Raw genomic sequence first — 19,328 nt, forward strand, 5'->3', positions numbered from 1 at the left:
TGTCGGAGCCACTGGCCTCCCTCAGCTAATAAGAGGAGAACCACTTGAGGTTATGCAGTGAGGTGCTAATTGACATTAACACTCAAGCCAGGAAATGCTGACACAATTTAAAATTAGCACCCTGTCAATAGTCTGCTGACCCATGTTAAACCAGTGCTTTGTCAAACCCTTTGGAATTAGATTTTAATGCTGAAACAGAGGGCCTTTTGCTCCGGCTCTGGCTTAAATTTAATAGTCTGTGAAAGAAAATGGAGGTCGTCTAATGAAAAATGGTTACTGTTATTGTTTGGCCGATTGGAATCCATACCTGTGGGTCTCTTGGGCATTTTGGCAGGCAGATAGATCTCAACAATCTTTCTAGTGTATAACCCGGGCAGAAATCCCTTTAACACTGAATGCGATGAACATTTCAAAATGCAAGGACTCGCGGATGAAACTAGCTTCTCCAATATTGGTTGTAAATAGGGTTATGCCTGAAAATTTAAGATAACTCAAGGCAACTTGTCTACATGGGTATTATAATTTATGTTTAATCTGAGATCTATCTTGGCTGTCCCCACCACATTCCATCACTTCCAGAAAGTACTCTAGGTTAAACTGGGTCAAAATGTAGACATTTAGGAATATAATTAAGGCACTGAAGGAAAATGGTATTAAAAGGATTGGGGACCTTATGGACCCCAATGGAGAAATATTAAAGTGGGATAAAATAAAAGATAAATGTGGCCAAGGGAACTGGATAGCATGGTTAGGTTTGTCCAGTAAAGCCCAGGCCATGAAAAGAAGAGAAGCAGGTGAAACCCCCCTGGATAGAATAATTAAAAGGAAATTAGAAATAGATAAAGGAATGACTGGGCTATGGTATGATAAACTAATTACCTTAACTTATAATACGAAAGAAACACTTACAGAGATCTGGAAACAGGAAAAAAACTGAGAAACGAATCAGGTCTTGGATTGATAATATTCATAAAATTAAACATATAAGGATCAAAGAAACACAAAGGAAAATAATCTCAAAATGGTATAGAACCCCCCTCCATTTAGCTCATATAACGGGAAGTTACATTCCAAAGGATCGTTTAAAATGTCATTTAAGCATTAGTTACTTTTGGTATTATGTATATTGAAATAAGACATGCATCGCTAAAATTTTGTTAATTGTTGGAATATAATAATTTTTTAAAAAAACAACAACAACAAAAAAATGTAGACTTATCATATGTAAGATTTTTGAGTTGTTTGGGGATGTTCCTGGGAGGTTGTGTTACTGTACCCTTAGGCTACACTCTGATATCTGTTTGAATACAGTGAGATTTAGTTTTGCATACAGTGTGGCATAAGAGGACTGCGGTGGTTTGAATGTTAGATTAGGATTTTGGGAAACCAGGGTTAGAACCTTCTCAGCCACGGAAACCCACTAGGTGACCTTGGGCAAAGCATATTCCCTCCAAGGAAGGCAAGGGCAAATCTCTCCAAACAAATCCTTCCAAGAACAATATGTAGCAGACTCACCTGAGGATCGCTATACATCAGAAACGATTTGAAGGCACACAACAAGAATTATATACGAATAGAATTGCATGGTTAGTGTGAAGGTACATTTACTTGTGACTTCATTATACCCCGTTTCCCCGAAAATAAGACATCCCCTGAAAATAAGACCTAGTAGAGGTTATTCTGAATTGCTAAATATAAGGCCTCCCATGAAAGTAAGACCTATCAAAGTTTTTGTTTGGAAGCATGCCTGCCAAACAGAACACCAGAGCATGCAGGATTGGTAAATGTACATACTATAGAGTGTTGTACATGGAAATAATTGTAGTAACAAGAAATTCTTGATAGGATTCAGTTTATCTGGTTATACTGGTTTGTGATGACAACTACTGTACAGTATATAATAAATGTTCATTTTGTTTGTTCAACAATAAATGTGAATTCTTCTTCATGGAAAAACATCCCCTGGAAGTATGACTTAGTGCATCTTTGGGAGCAAAAATTACTATAAGACACTGTCTTATTTTCGGGGAAACATGGTAAATTGGAGATTAGATGCATTTGCTCAGTAGGGACCGCTCACAGTCTGGCTTCAGGCCTGGTTTCAGTACCGAGACGGCTTTGGTCGCCGTGGTGGATGACCTCCGCAGGGAGCTGGACAGGGGGAGTGTGACCCTGCTGGTTCTCTTGGACATCTCAGCGGCTTTCGATACCATCGACCATGGTATCCTTCTGGGGAGGCTCTCCGGGATGGGGCTCGGTGGCACGGTTTTGCTGTGGCTCCGGTCCTTCCTGGAGGGCCGCTTCCAGATGGTGAAGCTGGGGGATACCTGCTCGGGCCCCTGGCCATTGACCTGTGGGGTCCCGCAAGGGTCTATCCTATCCCCCATGCTATTCAACATCTACATGAAACCGCTGGGAGAGGTCATCCGGAGCTTTGGAGGGCGTTGCCATCTCTACGCAGATGACACGCAAATCCACTACTCGTTTCCACCTAATTCCAAGGAAGCCCCTCGGATTCTGAACCAGTGTCTGGCCGCTGTGGCGGACTGGATGAGGAGGAACAAGCTGAGGATCAATCCTGACAAGACAGAGGCCCTCCTGGTCAGTCGCTCGTCAAATCGGGGTATTGGGTGGCAACCTGTGCTGGACGGGGTTGCACTCCCCCTGAAATCTCAGGTCCGCAGTTTGGGGGTCCTCCTGGACTCAGCACTGACGCTTGAGGCGCAGGTGTCGGCGGTGGCCGGGAGGGCTTTCGCACAACTCAAACTTGTGTGCCAACTGCGACCATACCTCGTGAAGTCTGACTTGACCACAGTGGTGCATGCCTTAGTTACCTCTAGACTGGACTACTGTAATGCGCTCTACGTGGGGCTTCCCTTGAAGATGGCCCGGAAATTACAATTGGTCCAGCGCTCGGCTGCCAGATTAATAACGGGGGCGAGTTACAGGGAGAGATCTACTCCCTTGTTCAAGGAGCTCCACTGGCCGCCTTTTATTTTCCGGTCCCAATTCAAGGTGTATACCATCACCTATAAAGCCCTAAACGGTTTGGGACCCGCCTACCTTCGTGACCGTATCTCCTATCATAAGCCTACCCGATCCCTTCGTTCATCAGGGGAAGCTCTCCTGTCCCCACTCCCGATATCCCAGACCCGCCTTGTGGGAACAAGGGAGAGGGCCTTTTCTGCTGTGGCCCCCCGATTGTGGAACTCACTGCCCTTTGAGATTAGGCATGCCCCCATATTAGCAGCCTTCAAGAAAGACTTGAAAACATGGCTCTTCCGTTGTGCTTTTGGAGAGTAACTATTTTTTTTCCCGTTGCTCCCTCTAATATCTATCCTCCAGACTACCTGACTGTCAGGACCCAGGCTGCAGAGCACCAATAACCATACACAGAGGCCAGAATCTATCTAATATCTTTATTGTAGGATTATATAAAGTTAATAAAAACAAGTTGTCAGGACCCAGGCTGCAAGGCACCAATAACCATACACAGAGGCCAGAATCTATCTAATATCTTTATTGAAGGAATATATAAAGTTAATAAAAACAAGTGTAGAAAATAGTCCAGAATTAGACCTTTCAGGAAAGGTCAAAATTAGTCCAAAAAAGCAATGTCCAATATGAAATATTAAGGTCCAAAGTTGTAATCCAATAACCGAAACACTCACTTTGCCAGGCAAAGTGAGGGGAGATGGCAAGGTCCTTTAGTCCATGAACTTGAGCAAGGCTAGGAAATAACTTGATACTTGAAACAAGGCTTGAATCGTGGAACAAGGTAGCAAGGAACAAGAACAAGGTCCGTGGAATAACTTGGTAAAATCCGTGAAACAAGGCAAGGTTTAGTCCTGGGAAACAAGGCAAGGTCCGTAGGTAAACAAAGGCTGGGAAACAGGAGCGAAGGCTGGAAACAAGGACAAGGCTTGAGCAGGAACGAGGCTTGAAACGGAGCGCGCTGTCCAGACACAACTCGCTCCGGAGGCTGACGAATTGACTCCGCGAAGTTACTTCGCGGGTAAAACACCTATATAGAGTCTAACTTTCCCGCCGAAGCAGTTCTCTGGGAACCAGAAACGAAAGCTAAACTCTGAGACCAGATGTTTGACTCCTTAAAGATTCTCACGAAAAGCAGGCTTAATTGGCTAAATTCTTAGCTGTTATTCTAGCACTCCTGCGCGAGGCTGCTTCCAAACCTCTCTGTTGTTTACAAAATTCATGGCGAGAGAACACAGGAGATGTAGGCTCAGGGTTTGTTTGACATACTTCTGGGGCACAACTTTCTTGCAGGTGCAAGGTTCCCAGATCTGCCTGGGAAAGATCTTGCTGAGAAGATTCCAATTCTGACTGGGAAGGTAAAAAACCCAAGTTTTCTTCTTCATCAGGCATCACACTGTCATGAACAGGACTACAAGGCCCATGAGTCATCACACAAGTGTAGAAAATAGTCCAGAAGTAGACCTTTCAGGAAAGGTCAAAATTAGTCCAAAGAAACAATGTCCAATATGAAATATTAAGGTCCAAAGTTGTAATCCAGTAACCGAAACACTCACTTTGCCAAGCAAAGTGAGGGGAGATGACAAGGTCCTTTAGTCCATAAAACTTGAACAGGGCTAGGAAGTAAACTTGATTCTTGGAACACTAGGCTTAATTCAAGGCAACAAGAAACGAGGAGCAAGAACAGGATCCGTGGTAAATACGTGGCGAGGTCCGGAAGGCAAGGCAAGGTCCGTGGAGCAAGGCAAGGTCCTGGGAAGCAAGGCAAGGCTGGAAACGGGAGCAAAGGACTTGAACGCGGGAGTAGCGTAGTCCACACACAACCTACTCCCGAAGCTGACGAATTGACTCCGCAAGGTTCCTACGTGGGCAAAACACCTAAATAGGGTCTCGTTTTCCCGCCAAAGAACAATTCTCTGGGGAACCAGAACCGAAAGCCATTCTCTGTGTCCAGATGCATGACTCCCTAAAGTTTCCCATGGGAAGCAGGCTTAATCAGCTGAATGCCTGGCAGTGCTCCTAGCGCTCCTGCGAGAAGCCTCCTGAGCGCTTTTCTGTTGTTTACAATAATCACGGCGAGAAAATGGGGGAGATTTCGGCTCAAGGCTTGTTTGGCAGACTTCTGGAAGGCAAATCTCCTGCAGGTGCAAGGGCTCCAATTCTGGCTGAAAAAGCTCCAATTCTGGCTGAAACGGTGGGAAACCTAAGTTTTCCTCTTCATCTGTCACAACAGTGCTAGGAACAGGACTACAAGGCCCATGAGACATCACACTGACTTTCTTATGACCCTGTTCGCTGTGGTTTTTTATTCTTATGTCTCTCTCACCCCGAGTTTTAACTTAATGTTCATGTGGTCCACCCTTGTTTTTCATTGTTTCCTTGATTTATTTTGTAATGGATATTATTATTTATTGTATTACTTATTGTGTTGTGCTGTGTTGTTCTTTTATATGCTGTTTATATTGTATTGTTTTGGGCATGGCCCCATTTAAGCCGCCCCGAGTCCACGTTGGGGAGATGGTGGCGGGGTATAAATAAAGTATTATTATTATTATTATTATTATTATTATTATTATTATTATTATTATTAGGGGTGTGCAATTTGGCAAAAACCCATGCTGTTTTCTGTGTCTGGTTTTCAGTTGTCCCCCGGATCTGTTTTTAGGGAACTCCCCAAATTCAGTAGGGGTTTGTTTTCATGGCAGAAAGATTAATCCATTGGCATCCATTGGCAATTTCTCCATCATTTTTAGTCCTATCAGCATGAAACTCACTTATAGGCCAAATCTTCTACTGCAGTCCTGCCAAGTTTCTGAACGTTTCACCAATTCACTCATTTTTTGGATTTTTTAAAAGATTTTACTATAACATTAACCCCCATTAGCCAAAAAGGTCCAATTGTGGTAATCTGTACTGGCTGAGGCTTTGGCTGACCCACACCAGTCTCGTTTTCATGTATTCAGCAACCAAATTGCCGAATCATTCAAGCGCAGTACACAAAAATGAAATTGTGCACACCCCTACTGCTCAGTGCTCACAAATATATCACCTATATTAGAGTTTACATCAACTTCATGTATAAGACCAAATGTATGGATTTCAATGTGTTCCATGTATAAGTCGAAGGTCATTCTATGGTAAGAGGAAAGACATTCAAAAAGGCTAGCATCAGCACTGCAGCAAAGAATAAAGGGAGTCAATGTTTCTTTTAGGTTCTTCCTAAAAGTAAGCTTCTCTACTCAGAGAAGGTGATAATTCCTTTTTTTTGGTAAGAGTTAAAGTCCAATATTTTCATAGGTCCATGGACAAGCCATTCCTGGTTTTGAGGATTTTTAAAAACTATCATTTCTAGACTTATACATGAGTGCATACAGTAGCTTATGGTTCAAAAGTCGAATTAGATAGATACCACAATATTCAGTGCTGGCTGTCAACTTTGCCAATTTTATATGGGGATTAGACAAATGCATTTAGGAAAAGTTTGCCAACAGCTACAAATCATTTCAAGGAACCCTTTTCCTGCTCTATTTTCTCCACTTGCTGAATAATTTTACACATATCTCTCATATCTGTTATCCCCTGGGGTTGAGTTGCCAGTTCAGGGTTGTCCAGCTTTGAGTTTGTGGAGCCAAAACATGGAACCTGGAGATAGCCTTTGGTCATATCATTAAACATTATATACCAACTGAAGTTGGTCACCTGCTTGAAAAGTTGAGATAAGGGACACTTCATCTAGCTTGCTTCCACCTAGCTAGATGGTCAATGAGGAGCAGATTAGATGAGCCAATATGGGAAAAGGAAGAGGAATCTAACTAAGTAATATTGAGACCTTATAGGAAGCCCTTCCAAGAAATCAATTAGGCTTTGCAAATGGTTGCAAGTTGATGATCTCTTAGCTGAGCTGGTGATTTGCTCTCAGTTCTTTCCATTTACCTGGAGCTGAGTCCAATAATACTAGCAAATTTCCACGCTTATCTCCCACCTGGATTTGACCCATGAAAACTGGAGGCATGGAGGAAAATATTAACATCTGGCAACCTAACCCTTGGGCTACTCAACTATGTTTTCCTCCAGCCTTGAGCTTTTCTCCTGCTGTTTCTTCTTCTCTCTATTAGGAGCAACTTCTCCAAAAGGCAAAGGTGTGTGACAAACTCCAAAAGACTGTGAAATTGTATGAAGCTAAAGAGGGGACGTTCCATAGCATTATTCACCACTTCCTGTACGGGTATCTCATGTTTTAAAAAAAGAAAAAGAAAAAGAGCCCTTTGAATGATCTTACGCTATTATACTGTGCTACAGAGTTAATAGCTGGCCTTGTGGGACTGCTGTTCTGAGCCAAAGGAGCAGGATAATGAAAATTGTAAATTAAAAATAAATTTCAGCTTTTGGCCTTTTCCATTGAAACCTATTAGCAGAGTGGAAGACTCGGAGCAAAAATAATCAGTGGTAAATGAAGCCTGAGTTCAGCTCGGCTGTTTTTTGAGCCTCCTGCTCAGAGAAAGAATGGTGATATGGAGAGAACTTATATTCTTGCAAAATGGACACAATTTTTAGGAAGCAAGAGAAAATTGGGAAGGGGAGATGCTTCAATTGTGGTTCATCAGGTGTTCTTGGCCTACAACTCCCATCAACCCTTGTCAATATGGCAAATAAGGAGGATTGTGGGAGCTGCAGTCCAGAATATAACCCTTTCTACAGTGCCTTTTCTGGTTTCCAAAAAGCCAGAGTCCCAGAACTTGGAAGGATTACTTTATGGATGAAGATTGTATTCACACTATAGAAGTATAGTTGTTTGGGAGCACATTAACTGTCATGGCTTAATGCTATGGAATTCAGGTTTTTGTAGTTATCTACGCATAACATACCAACAAATTTCCACAGACAAAATCTGGGACATGTGTGGTCATTCAAGATGGGAAAAGCTATCAATAAGGCTGAAAAGACAAGATAGGAGGAGTTGCAGCAGTTGCTTTTGCTTAACCCTCAGTTTGCAGTAACTGAAGTTAGTTGAAGAAGAGGAAAGGTGGGAGGAGAACCTGGTTTGTTGTTGTTTATTTATTCAGTCGCTTCTGACTCTTCATGATTTCATGGACCAGCGCATGACAGAGCTACCTATCAGCCCTTGCCATCCCCAGATCCTTTAAGGTTAAACCAGTCACTTCATGGAAACAATCCATCTGTTTTGCCCTTGGTTGGCCCCTCTTCCTTTTTCCTTCCCCTTTCCCCAGCATCATTCTCTTCTCCAAGCTTTCCTGTCTTCTCATGATATGGACAAAGGACTTCATCTTTGCCTCTCATGTGAATAGTCTTCCCTCCAGTGAATAGTCGGGCATTATTTCCTGGAGGATGGGCTGGTTGGATCTTCTCGTCAAAGTCCAAGGCACTCTCAGAATTTTCCTCCAGCACCAAAGTTCAAAAACATCTCTCTTCCTTCACGCAGCCTTCCTTATGGTCCAGCTCTCTCATCCATAGGCTACTATGGGGAATACTATTGCTATAACTTTGTGAACAAGGTTTGGGCCCCTGGTGGTGGCACAGTGTGTTAAAGCACTGAGCTGCTGAACTTGCAGACCGAAAGGTCCCAGGTTCAAATCCCGGGAGCGGAATGAGCACCCGCTGTTAGCCCCAGCTCCTGCCAATCTAGCAGTTCGAAAGCATGCAAATGTGAGTAGATCAATAGGTGGGAAGGTAACGGCACTCCATGCAGTCATGCCAGCCACATGACCTTTGAGGTGTCTATGGACAACGCCGGCTCTTCGGCTTAGAAATGGAGATGAGCACCAACCCCCGGAGTCGGACACGGCTGGACTTAACGTCAGGGGAAACCTTTACCTTTACCTTAACTATATGAACCTTTGTTGCCAGGGTGATGTCTCTACTCTTCACTATTTTATCGAGATTTCTCATTGTTCTTGCATTTTGAAAAGGAGAATGTGGGCTGACAGAGGATCAATCAGGACTGTCCATGCCAAATGTGGACAAATTGGAGGATCCAGGCAAAACTGAAGTGTTTTCTGATTCCAGGATGGCGAGAGGGATAAGGATGCCGATACAGGCAGTCCCCAAATTACGAACAAGAGGTTTGTTCTTGTATTGAATTTGTATGTGAGTCAGAACAGGCACATTTTAAATGTAACCCCTCCATATATATATCTACATATATCTATGTACAGTAGAGTCTCACTTATCCAACATAAACGGGCCGGCAGAACGTTGGATAAGCGAATATGTTGGATAATGAGAGATTAAGGAGAAGCCTATTAAACATCAAATTAGGTTATGATTTTATAAATTAAGCACCAAAACATCATGCTATACAACAAATTTGACAGAAAAAGTAGTTCAATATGCAGTAATGCTACATAGTAATTACTGTATTTACGAATTTAGCACCAAAATATCACGATGTATTGAAAACATTGACTACAAAAATGCGTTGGATAATCCAGAATGTTGGATAAGCAAATGTTGGATAAGTGAGACTCTACTGTATTTATATGTGTATCTTTGGATAGCATAGGGATGTTTTACACCCTTGTGGAGTTTGATTTTTTGTCTGTGCCCCTGTTCAGAAGATTTCACCTCTGAAAATTGGATTTTGAAAAATTTGTCTTGTTGCCTGTGTCTCACCCCTTTTTTTAACTATGAGTCATTTGTAACACAGGGACTGTCTGTATAAAGATGGTTTGTAGCTTAATAGAAAGGAGAACTTTAGTGGAAAGCACTGCAAGATGTGCCAATATGAGAATGCAAAGTCAGATCTCTTATCTTTTCCTTCCAGCAAAGACTTTCCCCTCCAGCTAGCCTCCCACCTTTCAAGCCAAAAGGAGCTCAAGAGTTCAAACAACACATTATTTGAAGAGCAAATCCCATAGAAAGAGAGGGTGGTCTTTTCTTTTCGGAGGGGTTAATTCAATCAACAAGGAAAGTGCAAGGAGAAAAAAAAGGACAAGTGATATGAAGAACCCCTGGGAGGAAGCGTTTACTAGGATCTCACACAAAGTATTGCCCAAAATTGAGGCAGAACATATATACATCTTGGGCACACCTAAAGTGATAATAATCGAAGTTGATGCCAAGGGAGGAAAAGTGGAGCAAATGGGGTCCAACAACTGTTCCTTGATCTTAAAAGTTCCTTTTCTTCTCAGCAGTCTGAAGAGCAAATGGATTTATCTACCCTCACAAACATCCAGTTAAACTCACAATGAATCAAAGAAGGGCATTAAAGTTTGGGAGGCAATTTACAACAACCATTACAGCAAGCTTTATTTATTTCCCACCTTTTGTCCAAGACAGGAGCTCTAGACAGCTTACACATTAACATTAATGTTGAAATGTACAAAAAGTCAACATTGAAACCGATTTTCACTATTTACTGTATTGAAAACAGATATTATTTTAAAGTATATTAAGATAATACAGGTTGAGTATCCTCCGTCAGAAATGCTTGGTTCCAGATGTGCTGGATATATATGGGGGGGTTCTGAATGAGATATCTTGGATATGAGTCTGAACATAACATTCATTTGTGAAAATAATTTTATGCAGAATTTAAAAAAATAATTTTGCACATGAAACCATCTTTGCATACAATGAACTAGAGGTGTGTGCGAAAAAATTTCCTTCGTTTCCTTCATGCTATTGTTTTGTTTCAACAGTTGGTCTACACAAAATGAATGATGACATTTTCGTAGGAAACGAGAGGCGATACAAAAATAAAAGCCGCAAAGTCATCATGCTTGTTTTTGTCTTCCTTTCATTTCGGCCCCGTAACAATAAGCAGGTACTGACGGAGGGCTGCTTTCCCATTACAACAGATGGGTGTTAATAAGAATATTAATATAAATAAGGATAGTTATTCTGGGACACCAAGCTGAGTCTGGGAGAAGAGTGCCTCCCAATTACATCCGATGTGGATCAATGGATCTTGATAATAATATTTATATTAATATTAAGAACAGTGGTTATTCTGGCACCCTAAGCTGAGCCTGGGAGAGCAGTGCCTCCCAATTACATCCGATGTCGAAATGCCCTCCATGTGTGGCGATTTTCAACCCTTTAGCCCAAAAACTGAGTGTGTGTGTGTGTGTGGGGGGTGAACCTCAGAAGCCCTCCCATTGCAGCCAATGGTCCAAAAATTGTAGTTTTTTCATAATCCAGATGAAAATTTGTGTCGTATAGGTGCCCCATTTTCATTGATGGGACGCGAATATGAAAATGAGATGACGTGAATGAAACTACACGAAACAAACAGCAATTCTATACGAATGCACACCTCTACAATGAACCATCAGAAAGCCAAGTTATCCCTGTCTCAACCATTCATGTGGACACTTTTGGATTTTTGAGCATTTTGGAATTCCAGATAAGAGAGGTTCAATCTTGCAGGCTGTATTGTTCAGAAGTGAGGTCCTGTCAGTTCAGTCTATAGTGTGGCAGAGTTTTATACTTTGCTTTTATGTTCAAAAGTTGAAGGTTTGAGAAGTAGGTTTTTTGCTAATTTTCATGTGAAAGGGTGGATAGGACTGGGTGGGTAGGACTTTGGGGGGCATTTCAGAGTGGGATTTGCCACCCAAAAAACCCGAGGTTATGTAAAGGCCGTGGATCACACTTTACTTTGCCACAGATTGAAGTCTTCCATGGCTACTGAAACCTTTCCCAGGGGAGAAGACATTCAGCTATTTTTCCTTGCCTCTCCGATAATCGCCCCCGGAGCAGCTGAATGACGTCTGTGCAGATGCGAAACAGCCCAAAAGTGTTGATGTTATTATCTGGTTTGCAGTGAGCCTTTTGATCGGGCAGGCCAGCCGTTCCCTGGTTCCCTTAAGCATTCTCACCTGTAAGGAACATGCCTTTGCTTTTAGGAACACCTCTCCGCTGCCGGAGCCCTTTTGTCGACTCGCCCAATGTGACAATTATAGCATTTTCAGAGATGAGGCTGCCCTAATCCTATTACTCATTCATCAACCTGCAAATGATAGCAGGAGCCCGATCGAACGGTGCCAAAAGAGCAACAGGGGCGGCCTCCCCCGTTGTGAGTCTAGGCTTAGCTCAGGCACAATAGGTGTGTAATTTTAAGGTTTTGTTGAGCTGAAATCCAATCACATACTTGACTGGTGGATCACAGAAAGACAGAGGCTGGGAGCGGGGGAAGAAAAGAAGAAGAAGGGAAGAGCTAATTCTACCGCACACAAACAGTGTAATCCAGATTTAATAACAAATCAACCTCACTGAGTTTTCTGCTATCTTTCCTTGCACTGAAGAATTATAATAATAGTATACCAACTTCTGGGCACTCACGGTTGACATCGAAATGGGAACTAGTACTAGACTGACATTTAATATTTGTAGTGATAAAGAGCCAGTGTGATGTAGTGGTTTGAGCACAGGACTATGATTTTATGACACTGGAGGCCAGAGTTTGAATCCCAGTTTGGCCACTGGGTGACTTTGGTTAAGTCAAGCTCCCTCAACCTCAGAAGTAGACAAAGGCAAACAATTTCTGAACAAAATTTGCCAAGAAAACCCCATGATAGATTTATCATAGGATTGCTATGTTGCGGGATAGGTTTGTGAAGTGACTTATAGTTTTCTAATCAAGACCTCCCGGGAACTACTCCACACTGGACAAGAAGTGGACAAGAAACTACAACAAATACTGAACATTTTCAGCAACTTGGTCATTTAAATTGGTCCAGTTATACACTCACTATGTACAATAAGATTTTTACTGAGTGTCATGTTTAAATTTATTGTTTTTTTCTAATTTGGAATTTTTATTATAATAATTATGTCCTTGTCATTTTATACTTTTGACATTAGTGATGTAGTTGTGGTACTGAATGGTTGTCCTTTATATGTATGTTAATCGCCCTGAGTCTGGGGAGAGAGGGCGGTCTAGAAATAAAGAAGTATTATTATGATTATTATTATTTTATTATGACATAGCAAACAAGATAGATACGCTGGATTTCATATCACAAAATCACAAGTCGAACACTTCCCAAGTGTCCAGGACTGTGTGATGTATTTTCGGATGATGCACTCAGATCCCAGCAGGGTGGCCTTTTGCAGTTGGCAGATCGTAATTTTGTCAATGTCTATTGTTTCCAAATGCCGGCTGAGATCTTTTGGCACGGCACCCAGTGTGCCCATCACCACCGGGACCACCTGCACTGGTTTCTCCTAGAGTCTTTGAAGTTCAATCTTGAGGTCCTGATAGAGGCTGAGTTATTATTATTATTATTATTATTATTATTTATTTTGCTATTATTGTTATATGATGATGATGATGATGATGATTATTATTATTATTATTTTGTTACTATTGTATTATTATTATTATTATTATTATTATTATTATTATTATTAGTGCCACAGAAGCAAACAAAACCTAGCAGAGTACATTCACATCACAAACATGTTAGTCAGTACATTAACTTGTCAGCAGAGTACAACTGCAACTTCTGACCTTCTCCACATACTGTTTAGTAAACTCACCGTTTTTAATCCAAAAATATTAATCTTCACAGTTGCACTTTTTACAGCTGTATAATCAGGATGCGTAGATCCACAATCAGATTTGTACTTACAAACAATTCTCAGAGAGACACAGAGATAGTCAAGTCGAGATTCACACCTGAAAGAGAGGGATTGAGCATTTTATTTCTTTTTTATAACCACCTGCTAGCTTGTCATCAGTAAAGGACAAATGACTGGTGCAACCCCTTGTCATAAACCTCATATTATTATGACTCAGCCATTTCTGTATGCCCCATAGGTTTCTCATCATGACATTCTCAGTCATTTCCCAGATGTTATCACATGTCCATCAAAACTATATTTTCACGTATATTCATGCGGAGGCATTTCTATCTAACATGCCATGCATTGAATTTTTGTGTGTGTCAGGAGCAACTTAGAAACTGCAAGTCATTTTTGGTGTGAGAGAATTGGTCGTCTGCAAGGACATTTGATGCCATGTGATGCCTGGATGCTTGATGTTTTCCCATTCTTGTGGGAGGCTTCTCTTATGTTCCCACATGGGGAGCTGGAGCTGACAGAGGGAGCTCACCCACTCTCCCTGGATTCAAACCACCAGCCTGTTGGTTCTGCAGTCCTGCCGGTACAAGGGTTTAACTCATTGTGCCACTGGTGGAATGACTTGAAGGCACACTGCAACAATGAAATAGTTAACTTCAGTGAAATCTTAAATCTGTGTTATTTTTTTTGGAATAGCAACATTAGTGTGAAGCTAAGGGGAAAATGAGCTACACAGGGCAGAACTTGGAAATATTACGTTGGGGAAAAATCCCTGAGCTAGCTTGGCTCTGGGATTCTGGGATCCCTAGACAGAGAGAGCAACTTTTCCAAGCTATGTCCAGGTGTACCCAGCAGATCCAAGTGCAACTGGATTCATCTACTGCCTATGTCTGAAGAGCTCTCTGTAGCATACATTGGGATTATTTTAGTTTATCCCTGCAGATTAAGCCAACAAAGAGATAAGCTTACATTGTTCCTTGAAAAAAGCTTCCCAGTTTAGTCATCCCCATTTCCAGTTCAGGCTTGAATTACTTTAGGACCCATTCATTTGTCTGATATTCATTCAACTCTCCTCCAGTACCACATTACAACTAAATTCTCTTTCTTCTGACTTTCTCTGCTGTCCAGCTTTCACAACAATACTTAAAAATGGGAATTATAGTACCATTGATGGCTCTGGCTTTGGTTTTCAAAAATATATCTTTACATTTGAGGATCTTATCAAGTTCCATTATAATTGTTGAAGACTTTCATGGCCGGAATCGCAGGGTTGTTGTGTTTTTTCTGAGCTGTATGGCCATGTTCCAGAGGTATTATTTCCTGACGTTTTGCCCACATCTATGGCAGGCATCCTCAGAGGTTGTGGGTGAAACGTCAGGAGAGAATACTTCTGGAACATAGCCATACAGCCCGGAAAACACACAACAACTCCATTATAAGTCTTAAGGTGCCATCTACATGGTAAAATTAATGCATTCTGTCGCTGCTTTGATTACTATGGCTCAATGCTTTGGGATTTGAATGGAGCAGTATTTTGACAGAGAAGGCTAAAAATCTTCAATGTAGATGCACCTTTAATCTTCTCATTTCCTTATGTCTATGTTTTTAGTGTTTTGTAAAAAGAATAGATGCAAGTACACAAAATTCAGAATGAACCTGTCTGACAATCCCAGTCTGTACCTTAAATACAGTAACAGTTCCAAGGTCCCTTGCTGATCCCATTTTAATGGAGATGTAAGAGAGAAAGCATACCACTTTTTTCTTCTCAATGAAGTCTTCTAATAACATCAGGACAGCCTTGCAGTTTGTATGCAAAACGAATCAACACGTAATTAATAGATTACCCAAACATCATTATGATTTATACTCCGTCTACCACTTAGATTTATTGCCAAATTTGGTGGAAGATCTGGCACAAAAAATTATATTGTCTCAAACAAAATAACACTGAAAACTTTGCATAACATTTTTCTCAATGAAAAGTTGATATTCTGATGCAATAGTCCCAGCCTAGCCCATCATCATTGTCCATGTCCTTTCTGAAGCTCTGGTCGCTGGTATATTGAACCCGTTGCTGGAGCATATTGGAACTGGATTTTAACTTTTGTGGATTGTTTTGAATTGTATGTTCTTGTTTTATTATATTTATTATTTTTATTATGTTCACATAGTTGTATGGTCCACTGAATGTTTTGCATTATGTTGGAAACCACCCTGAGTCCTCCTGAGAAGATAGGACAGTATATAAATAAAATTTTATTTATTTATTTATTCATTATAAATACAAAGACACAGTATGACACAGCAAATATATGCTGGATTTTGTATCAAAAAATCACAAGTCGAACACTTCCCAAGTGTTTAGGACTGTGTGATGTATTTTTGGATGATGCATGCAGAACCCAGTAAGATGGCCTTTTGCAGTTGACAGATCGTAATTTTGTCAATAATAATAATAATAATAATAATAATAATAATAATAATAATAATAATAATAATATCTACTCTGAGAATGACTTGATATGTCTCCTCCGTCATTCCCAACTCAACCGAAGTGTGGACATCTGCATAGGAAGCTTTCCTAAATAACTTTAATTATGTATAATATTAAAATGCACAGAGCAATCTATAACATGAATAAATCTGACTTTGGTGTTCAGCGATAGCTAATAATAATAATAATAATAATAATAATAATAATAATAATAATATCTACTCTGAGAATGATTTGATATATCTCCTCTGGCATTCCCAACTCAACCGAAGTGTGGGCATCTGCATAGGAAGTTTTCCTAAATGAATAATAATAATAATAATAATAATAATAATAATAATAATAATAATAATAACAATAATAATAATAATATGCCTTATGCCTCAAGTACCACCTCCCAGCAGCAAAGAACTGGTGGGATCACAAACCTGCAAAGGTATTGGAAAATGAGCAAGCAAAGATACTGTGGGACTTCCGAATCCAGACTGACAAAGTTCTGGAACACAACACACCAGACATCACAGTTGTGGAAAGGAAAAAGGTTTGGATCATTGATGTCACCATCCCAGGTGACAGTCGCATTGACGAAAAACAACAGGAAAAACTCAGCCGCTATCAGGACCTCAAGATTGAACTTCAAAGACTCTGGCAGAAACCACTGTAGGTGGTCCCGGTGGTGATGGGCACATTGGGTGCCGTGCCAAAAGATCTCAGCCGGCATTTGGAAACAATAGACATTGACAAAATTACGATCTGCCAACTGCAAAAGGCCACCCTGCTGGGATCTGCACACATCATCCGAAAATACATCACACAGTCCTAGACACTTGGGAAGTGTTCGACTTGTGATTTTGTGATATGAAATCCAGCATATCTATCTTGTTTGCTGTGTCATTATAAAATAATAATATCTACTCTGAGAATGACTGATATGAATGATATCTCCTCCAGCTTTCCCAACTCAACCGAAGTGTGGGCATCTGCATAGGAAGTTTTCCTAAATAACTTTAATTATCTATAGCAGGGGTCCCCAAACTTTTGAAGCAGAGGGCCGGTCCACAATCCTTCAGACTGTTGAGGGGCTGAATTATCATTTGAAAAAAACAAAACAAATTCCTATGCATACTGCACATGTCTTATTTGTAGTGCAACAACAACAACAACGAAAAAAAATACAATATTTAAAAATGAAAACAATTTTAACCAACATAAACCTATCAGGATTTCAGTGGAAAGTGTGGGCCTGCTACTGGCCAATGAGATAGTCACGTTAATTAGGATTGTTGTTGTTGTTGTTGTTGTGTGCCTTCAAGTCATGTCAGACTTTGGCCGAGCCTAAGTCTAAAATTATTTATTTACTGCATTTATTTACTACATTTATATCCCACCCTTCTCACCCCGAAGGGGACTCAGAGCAGCTGTATGTACATACAATATATTATATTATTAGCATAGCACAATATTAGCATTATATATTACTATATTGAACTATACCACTTACTTACTTAGGCGATCCCTCGACGTTCGAGGACGATGGTCTTCCAACCTTGGTATCTTGGGCGTGTGTTCTTAGGTGACTGAAGAGACCGATTCTTGACCCGCATATTCTCCCGCAGTGAGGACATCGGTTTCCAGGTGGAAGGCGGTCCCGGTCGGGGTTAGCTTGACGCTCCTTCCTCTTGGCACGTTTCTCCCTTAAGCCCTCCGTTCGTGCCTCTTCAAACTCCGCAGCACTGCTGGTCACAGCTGACCTCCAATTAGAGCGCTCAAGGGCCAGGGCTTCCCAGTTCTCAGTGTCTATGCCACAGTTTTTAAGGTTGGCTTTGAGCCCATCTTTAAATCTCTTTTCCTGCCCTCCAACATTCCGTTTCCCATTCTTGAGTTCAGAGTAGAGGAGCTGCTTTGGGAGACGGTGATCGGGCATTCGGACAACGTGGCCAGTCCAACGGAGTTGATGGCGTAAGAGCATCGCTTCAATGCTGGTGGTCTTTGCTTCCTCAAGCACGCTGACATTTGTCCGCCTGTCTTCCCAAGAGATTTGCAGGATTTTCCTGAGACAACGCTGATGGAAACGCTCCAGGAGTTTGGTGTGACGTCTGTACACAGTCCACGTTTCGCAGGCATAGAGCAGGGTTGGGAGGACAATGGCTTTATAAACAAGCACCTTGGTCTCTCTACGGATGTCCCGGTCATCGAACACTCTCTGCTTCATACGGAAAAATGCTGCACTCGCAGAGCTCAGGCGGTGTTGTATTTCAGTGTCGATGTTGACTTTTGTGGAGAGGTGGCTACCAAGGTAGCGGAAATGGTCAACATTTTCTAATGTTGCACCGTTAAGCTGTATTCCTGGCTTTGCAGAGGGATTAGCTGGTGCCTGTTGGAAGAGCACTTTGGTTTTCTCGATGTTCAGTGAGAGGCCGAGCTTCTCGTATGCTTCTGCGAAGGTGTTTAGAGTGGCTTGTAGGTCTTCTTCTGAACGCGCACAGACTACGTTGTCATCAGCATATTGGAGTTCTATAACAGATGTTATGGTGACCTTGGTTTTGGCTCTCAGTCTGCTGAGGTTAAATAGCTTGCCATCTGTCCGATAGATGATTTCCACTCCGGTGGGAAGCTTCCCATCAACAAGGTGAAGTATCATAGCGATGAAGATGGAAAATAAGGTGGGGGCAATAACACATCCCTGCTTGACACCTGATTCAACCTTAAATGGGTCACTTTGGGAGCCGTTGCTGTCCAAGACTGTTGCCATCATGTCATCATGGAGGAGCCGCAGGATGTTCACAAATTTGTCAGGGCACCCGATTTTTTGGAGGATGGTCCAGAGAGCGCTGCGATTCACTGTGTCGAATGCCTTTGCAAGGTCAATGAATGCCATGTACAGAGGTTGGTTTTGTTCCCTGCATTTTTCTTGGAGCTGTCGAGCAGTGAAGATCATGTCCACTGTTCCTCTGGAGGGGCGGAAGCCATTCTGGGATTCTGGGAGGGTGTCTTCTGAGACAGGGAGAAGGCGGTTTGCAAGGATTCTTGCGAGGATTTTCCCGGCGGAGGTTAGAAGGGAGATACCACGATAGTTCCCGCAGTCTGTTCTGTCCCCTTTCTTGAAAAGGGTGATGATGGTGGCATCCTTGAAGTCTGCTGGGATTTTCTCGGTCATCCACACCTTTTCAATAAGCTGGTGGAGTTGTTGCATCAGCTCAGGTCCACCCTCTTTGAAGATTTCAGCGGGAATCCCATCAGGTCCGCTAGCTTTGTTGTTTTTTTGTTGGCTGATGGCATTGCTGACTTCTTCCAAACT

The sequence above is a fragment of the Anolis carolinensis genome, unplaced genomic scaffold, assembly GCF_035594765.1.
Source record: "Anolis carolinensis isolate JA03-04 unplaced genomic scaffold, rAnoCar3.1.pri scaffold_9, whole genome shotgun sequence".
NCBI lineage: Eukaryota > Metazoa > Chordata > Lepidosauria > Squamata > Dactyloidae > Anolis > Anolis carolinensis.